General features: G+C 46.3%; 1 long non-coding RNA gene across 2 annotated transcripts; it reads right to left on the reverse strand.

The window, feature by feature from the left end:
• Positions 1-894: 894 nt before the first annotated feature.
• LOC133065980 (uncharacterized) lies at positions 895-7,238 on the reverse strand. 2 transcript variants are annotated; one of them, XR_009695049.1, is made up of 3 exons: positions 7,121-7,238; positions 5,347-5,474; positions 895-2,708 (listed from the first exon to the last, which is right to left on the reverse strand). It is a non-coding gene; the product is annotated as an uncharacterized LOC133065980 (long non-coding RNA). The 2 variants fall into 2 exon arrangements; XR_009695048.1 differs by having other exon boundaries at positions 5,347-5,535; positions 7,121-7,206.
• Positions 7,239-7,317: the final 79 nt, after the last annotated feature.

Consider the following 7,317-nt stretch of genomic DNA (forward strand, 5'->3'; position numbering starts at 1 on the left):
ATCCTGATCCCCCCTCCCACCTCCCTCCCCATCCCATCCCTCTGGGTCTTCCCAGTGCACCAGCCCTGAGCATTTGTCTCATGCATCCAACCTGGGCTGGTGATCTGTTTCACACTTGATATATACATGTTTCAATGCTCTTCTCTCAGATCATCCCACCCTCGCCTTCTCCCGTAGAGTCCAAAAGTCTGTTCTATACATCTGTGTCTCTTTTTCTGTCCTGCATATAGGGTTATCGTTACCATCTTTTAAAATTCCATATATATGCGTTAGTATACTGTATTGGTGTTTATCTTTCTGGCTTACTTCACTCTGTATAATGGGCTCCAGTTTCATCCATCTCATTAGAACTGATTCAAATGTATTCTTTTTAATGGCTGAGTAATATTCCATTGTGTATATGTACCATAGCTTTCTTATCCATTCGTCTGCTGATGGGCATCTAGGTTGCTTCCATGTCCTGGCTATTATAAACAGTGCTGCAACGAACACTGGGGTGCACGTGTCTCTTTCAGATCTGGTTTCCTCGGTGTGTATGCCCAGGAGTGGGATTGCTGGGTCATATGGCAGTTCTATTTCCAGTTTTTTAAGGAATCTCCACACTGTTCTCCATAGTGGCTGTACTAGTTTGCATTCCCACCAACAGTGTAAGAGGGTTCCCTTTTCTCCACACCCTCTCCAGCATTTATTGCTTGTAGACTTTTGGATAGCAGCCATTCTGACTGGCGTGTAGTGGTACCTCATTGTGGTTTTGATTTGCATTTCTCTGATAATGAGGCAGCATGTGGACTTAGTAGCTCCATGGCAGGTGGGATCCTAGTTCCCCAACCAGGGATCAAACCCAGTCCCCAGCATTGGAATTGCGGGGTCTTTTTGTTTGTTTGTTTTACCATGTTAGACATAAAAAAATATTTATTTTTTAATTGAAGGATCATTGCTTTACAGAATTTTGTTTTCTGTCAAACATCAAAATGAATCAGCCATAGATATACATATGTCCCCTCCCTCTTGAACCTTCCTCCCATCTCCCTCCCCATTCCACCCCTCTAGGTTGATACAGAATCCCTGTTTAAGTTCCCTGAGACATACAGCAAATTCCCATTGGCTATCTATTCTACATATGGTAATGTACATTTCCATGTTACTCTTTCCATACATCTCACCCGCTCCTCTCCTCTCCCCATGTCCATAAGTTTGTTCTCTATGTCTGTCTCTCCATTCAGTTCAGTTGCTCAGTCGTGTCCAACTCTTTGCGACCCCATGGACTGCAGCACGCCAGGCTTCCCTGTCAATCACCAACTTCCAGAGCCTGCTAAAACTCAAGTCCATCAAGTCAGTGATGCCATCTCACCATCTCATGCTCTGTCATCCCCTTCTTCTCCTGGCTTCAATCTTTCCCAGCATCAGGGTCTTTTCCAGTGAGTCAATTCTTCACATCAGGTAGCCAAAGTATTGGAGCTACAGCTTCAGCATCAGTCCTTCCAATGAATATTCAGGACTGATTTCCTTTAGGATGGACTGGTTGTATCTCTTTGGAGTCCAAGGGACTCTCAAGAGTCTTCTCCAACACCACAGTTCATCTGTCGATGGTTATTAACCTGTTGATCGACATTAGGTTGCTTCCATGTCCTATTTATTGTAAATAGTGCTGCAATGAACACTGGGGTACATGTGTCTTTTTCAATTTTGGTTTTCTCAGGGTATATGCCTACGAAAGGGATTGCTGGGTCATATAGTGGTTTTATTCCTAGTTTTTAAAGGAATCTCCATGTCATCTTCCACAGTGGCTATATCAATTTACATTGCCATAAACAGGGCAAGAGAGTTCCTTTTTCTCCACACTCTCTCCAGCATTTATTATTTGTAGGCTTTTTGATGATGGTCATTCTGACCGGTGTGAGGTGATATCTCATTGTAGTTTTGATTTGCATTTCTCTAATAATGAGTGATGTTGAGCATCTTCTCATGTGTTTGTTACCCATCTGTATGTCTTCTTTGGAAAAATGTCTGTTTAGGACTTTCCCCCACTTTTTGATTGGGTTGTTTGTTTTTCTAGCATTGAGTTGTATGAGCTGCTTGTATATTTTGGAAATTAATCCTTTGTCAGCTGTTTCATTTGCTATTATTTTCTCCCATTCTGAGGGTTGTTTTTTCATCTTGTTTATAGTTTCCTTTGCTGTGCAGAAACTTTTAAGTTTAATCAGGTCCTACTTATTTACTTTTGTTTTTATTTCCATTACTCTAGGATGTGGGTCCTAGAGAATCTTTGCTTTGATTTGTGTCATTGAGTATTCTGCCTATGTTTTCCTCTAAGAGTGTTATAGTTTCTGGTCTTACATTTAGATCTTTAATCCAGTTTGAGTTTATCTTTGTGTATGGTGTTAGGAAGTGTTCTAATTTCATTCTTTTACACACAGCTGTCCAGTTTTCCCAGCACCACTTATTGAAGAGGCTATCTTTGCCTCCCTGTATATTCTTGCCTCCTTTGTCAAAAATAAAGTACCCATAGGTGTGTGGGCTTATTTCTGGGTTTTCTATCTTGTTCTATTGGTCTATATTTCTGTTTTGGAGCTAGTACCATACTGTCTTGATGACTGTAGCTTTGTAGTATAGTCTGAAGTCAGGAAGGTTGATTCCTCCAGCTCCATTCTTCTTACTCGAGACTCCTTTGGGGAAGCTTGGAGTCTTACTGGACTGCCACGGAAGTCCTGTAAAGAGGTTGTTGTTGTTGTTGTTTTAATCAATTTGTTATTTAATTGAAGGATAATTGCTTTACAGAATTTTGCTGTTTCCTGTCAAACATAGCAGGGTGACCTGACAAGATTTGCATGGGGAGGAAGACTGTTCCAGTCACAGTGTGGAAAGTGGATGGAGGGCAGGAGAAGGGCCCACAGCAGTTAGGAGTGACTGCAGGGATGGAGAAGACTGACTAAATAAATGTAAACAAGGCCAAGCCACCTGGGCTTGGGGACAGAACAGATATGAACGAGAGTAAGAGAGGGGAAGAAAAAGCAGGAGGCCAGGATAACTTGATAAATGACTGTGCCAGTCACAAAGCAGAGGAGGAAGAGCTAGGGCAGTGAAGCTGGAGGATGGTGGGGAAGGCAATGAGTGCAACTTCGTGTGCGGTGGGTCTTTGAGGTGCATCTGGGACTTCCATTGGAGAAGTCTACAGGAGCAGGATTTAGGAGTCTATGGCCCAAGAAACGGGTTAAAATGTAGATATGTGGGTTATCTGATGCTATCTGAAGCTGCTGGGGTGATGAAAATTTCACAGAGGCATTTTAAAGAAGAGAGAGGCCAAGGATAAAATCCTAGAAACACCATCATTGAAAGGTGGGTGTTCAGAAGAACAGAAATAAGAGGTGCTAGGACAAAACATCCACAGAGTTGGAAGGAAAATAAGAATGTCACAGAAACCCGAGGAAAGAGACTCTTGTAAGTAGGGAGAGTTATGCAAATTTATAGAGTTTTCAAGAAATAACCACTCATGAAGAGTGTCCTTTGAATTTATCCATGAGGAATATATAGAGGACTTTGGTGGGGAGTCAGCGGAGTGCTGAGGGTGGAAGCTACAGCTCAGAGAAACGAAGATGAATGAGGGGTGAGGAAGGAGACAGGAGCAGGCGAGTTCTTTCAAGAAGCTTGGCTGTGAAGGAGATGTAGGGAGATGGGGGAATGGCTGGAGGGGGACATGGGCTGAGGGAATGTCTCATAATATAGGAGTTATCTGAGCATGATTACATGTTAATGGGGATTCCCTGGTGGCTCAGACGGTAACGAGTCTGCCTGCAGTGCGGAGGACCCAGGTTCGATCCCTGGGTCAGGAAGACCCTCTGGAGAAGGAAATGGCAACCCACTCCTGTATTCTTGCCTGGAAAATCCCACGGATGGAGGTGCCTGGCAGGCTAGAGTCCATGGGGTCACAAAGAGTCAGACATGACTGAGCGACTTGACTTCACATGTTGATGGGCAAGAGTTGGGGAAGGAAAGGAGAGGGGTGAGCAGAAGGAGCACAGTCTCTGAGGAAGCAAGAGTTGGGGGTGGCGGGGGTGGGAGCCCAAGACGGTGGAGTGGTCAGCACTGTGCTAGGAGGGAAAGGGGAAAAGCTGGTGATTGACGCTGGCCAGCGTGTTGGTGCAGCAACTGGGAACAGAGAGTGTTCCGATTTTTCCTCTCAAGTTGGTAGGGAGAGGATCTTCAAAGCAGGAAGGGAAGCAACCGAACAGCAAGTCTGTAAAGAATGGGCATTGTGGAAACAGGAGAGAGAGCGCTAAGGAAGAACACAGGATGGCTGGGGGAAGGTTAAGGGCTGAAGTGAGGCTGCGGACCAGCATACCAACAGCTCCGCTCTGTGCGGCTGGTAATTTTATTCACTGGCATTCGGCAGCCCAGGGGTAAGAGCCAAGAAGGAGAACATGGCTTAACTGACCTAGGCAGGTGACGTCAAAGAACAGAGGGTAAGACAGCAGATAGCAGGAAGAGAGTGACTTTTAAAATGGCTCACGCATTCGATGGAGTTAAAGAACAGATGATGCGGGGGTGAAAGTCAGAGAGGCAGAAAGCCGTGAGGTGATCCACCGAAGCGGGGGGTGTGAATTTATGATTTCAGAGGTGGAGCAGTATCCAATGATGGCACATCAAGGGCGTTTGGAGTACGGTGGGAACGAGGTCACGAGGAGGTGGTGACAGTGAGCTTTTGGGATTTGGGGTGGCTTATCCACATTGATGATAGGTAGGGCAGACTGTGAATCCAGGGCTAGAGTTTTCGGTGAAAGAGGAGAAGTGGGCCTGAGGTCAAGAAAAGACCGGGGTGCAGCTGGAGTACACATTGGTGAGTGCTTGATATATCGCTGATGAATATATCGAGCGCATGAAAGGGAAAGCGTGAATGAATGAAAGCATCAACTCAGACTGATCTGGTACATTCTTCCCAGAAGAATGTTACTAGGAGTATATGGTTACTAGGGGCTTCTGCATCTTTGAAACCACCCAGTGGCTGAGACAGATGTCTATCATTGCCCGCACTGTAATCACAGTTCGGAATGAACTGTGGTCCCTCATTCAGAATATTTCTGACATGAGGAGGCTGCAAATGGTGTAGATGATACTTGTAATTTCCCTTTGACTGGGGAGGCCTGAGGCTGCACTTTTCCCGATCAAGTCTCCTTGGATCTGCAGTTATGGCTTGCTTAGCAATGCCACATTATAGTTTGGAAGACCCTCATTTCTGCCCAGAATTGTGGAAGATGATGCTAATGACAGCAGTAGCCATAGCTGTTTTGGGCCTAAATTAAAAAAAAAGAAACAAATATATATATATAATAATAAACACGGAGAACTTACCCTGTGTTGGAAAATGTGAGGAAACTGAGGGTCCAAGAAGTTAGGTAATTCCTCAAGCAGAGAGAGTCAGAGCCACGATCTGAACCGAGGTGGTAGAACTCCAAAGCTTGTGATCCTTTCCAACATGGCTGATTATGGATCAGGAAACAAAAGTAGCCAGCCTTACTTAATTGGCCTCAGGAAAAGTCTCTGAAAGAACATGGCGTCAGTTGGCCTGACACATTTTGCCCACATGTACATTGAATAGCCCAGCTGAGGGTAGGTCCTTTAGCAGAGAATGTGTGTTAGGATAACTTGGTGAGTGTTTAAGGGCCCCGTATCTGACCTGTTAAATCAGAGCACTGGGATAAGGGCTTTAGGAAGTTGTATTTTAAAAACATTTGCAAGGGTTAAGGGAACCATAACTTTACAAAACTTAGTCTTCAGATAGGGCTTCTCAGGTGGCTCAGTGGTAAAGAAACTGCCTGCAATGCAGGAGACCCAGGTTCCATCTGTGGGTCGGGAAGACCCCCTGGAGAAGGGAATGGCAACCCACTTAAAAAGTATTCTTGCCTGGAGAATTCCATGGAGAGAGGAGCCTGGTGGGCTCTAGTCCATGGGGTTGCAAAAAGTCGGACACAACTGAGCCACTAAATACACGCACACACACAATCTCCAGATAAGTGCCGTTATTTAGGATCTGATTTGGAACTTCAACTTTAGGTAATTTTTAGGACAAAATGGAAGGATATGCAAGGAAGGTTTATTTAAGTACATATTAAGGAAGTCAATCTGATTTGGGGGGCTCCTTAGGTGGTTATGTGCTAGTTCCTAAGAGGCTTCCCAATCTTCAGATTATCCCAGTGGCCTCTGCTTCATCTCTGGGAAAGGTAAGAGTGCCATTGCAGGAAGGCACATGCTTCCTCTAGCACTAAGGGGCCAGGGTGGGAAGGTCACTGAACTGACTCCTCCTTCCTCCTTCCAGTCTTGCAGTGTTATGATGTACCCAGCTGGTCCTGGATCTGGTGACTCTCCAGAGGGCTTCCCGGAACAACCGAGACGTCAGTCCCAAATCGGAAATTGCACGGCTCAGACACGGGGTACTGAAACTGGGGGTACTGAACGGTCACTCCGTCTTTACAGTGTGGTCGGGCAGGAGATGGAGAGTGGGAAAGGGGAAGACAGGATTGAAGAGGTCTGGGTAGCACAGAGCTGGTGGAAGAACTGGCCTTCTTTTAGTGACATGTATTTTGTTCTGTCAGAAAGGTTTATCTGGCCCCTACTATGTGCCTGGCACTGTCATAGACACCCGGAGGAAAATGAACCAACCAACCAGACTTGGTCCGGTTGCCTTTGTGGAGGGTTCACCGCCTCCCCTTTTGGCTCCCTTACCAGTGGGACACCCCCTTTCTTCCAAATTAGGGGGAAAGGGCCCCTTTGGAACAGGATGAGGCAGGAGACAATATCGTATGTGCTGAAGCAAGGAATGGACTCGATGTGTGACCTAAATCTGAGCTGGGGAAGAGAGTTAAGAAAAGGAGAAAAATGAGGAAGAGTTTTCTGTCTCCAATGTAAGCTGAGAAGGGCAAGATCACAGAAGTCATGCTGGATGAGGCCTTAAAGAGACAAAGTCTAGCCCCTCATTTTACAGACGTGGTAACCGATGGAAGGAATGGTTAGGTGGTGCACCCAAGGTGGACACCCAGTCAGGCGGCAGAAGTGGGAATAAAATCGTGGATTAGTAATAACACTACGGGGCCTGCAAGGAGGGGTTTAATGTCAAATCCTGGAGTACCTGCTGCCGCCGCCGCCTGGAGCCAGGCCCTGCCGGTTCCGCTCGGTTGCCTTAGGAACTGGCTCCCAATCTTGGCCCTGCGCGCCCAATAAAGCTGTTGTTGAAGCGCAGTGGGGTCACGTGAGCAAGGCCGGGTAGGCGGGCGGAGCCGGGGAGGCGGGGCGGAGCCGGGGAGGCGGGGCGGACCCGGGAGCGGG

Source organism: Dama dama, chromosome 12, assembly GCF_033118175.1.
Source record: "Dama dama isolate Ldn47 chromosome 12, ASM3311817v1, whole genome shotgun sequence".
In the NCBI taxonomy this organism is placed as follows: domain Eukaryota; kingdom Metazoa; phylum Chordata; class Mammalia; order Artiodactyla; family Cervidae; genus Dama; species Dama dama.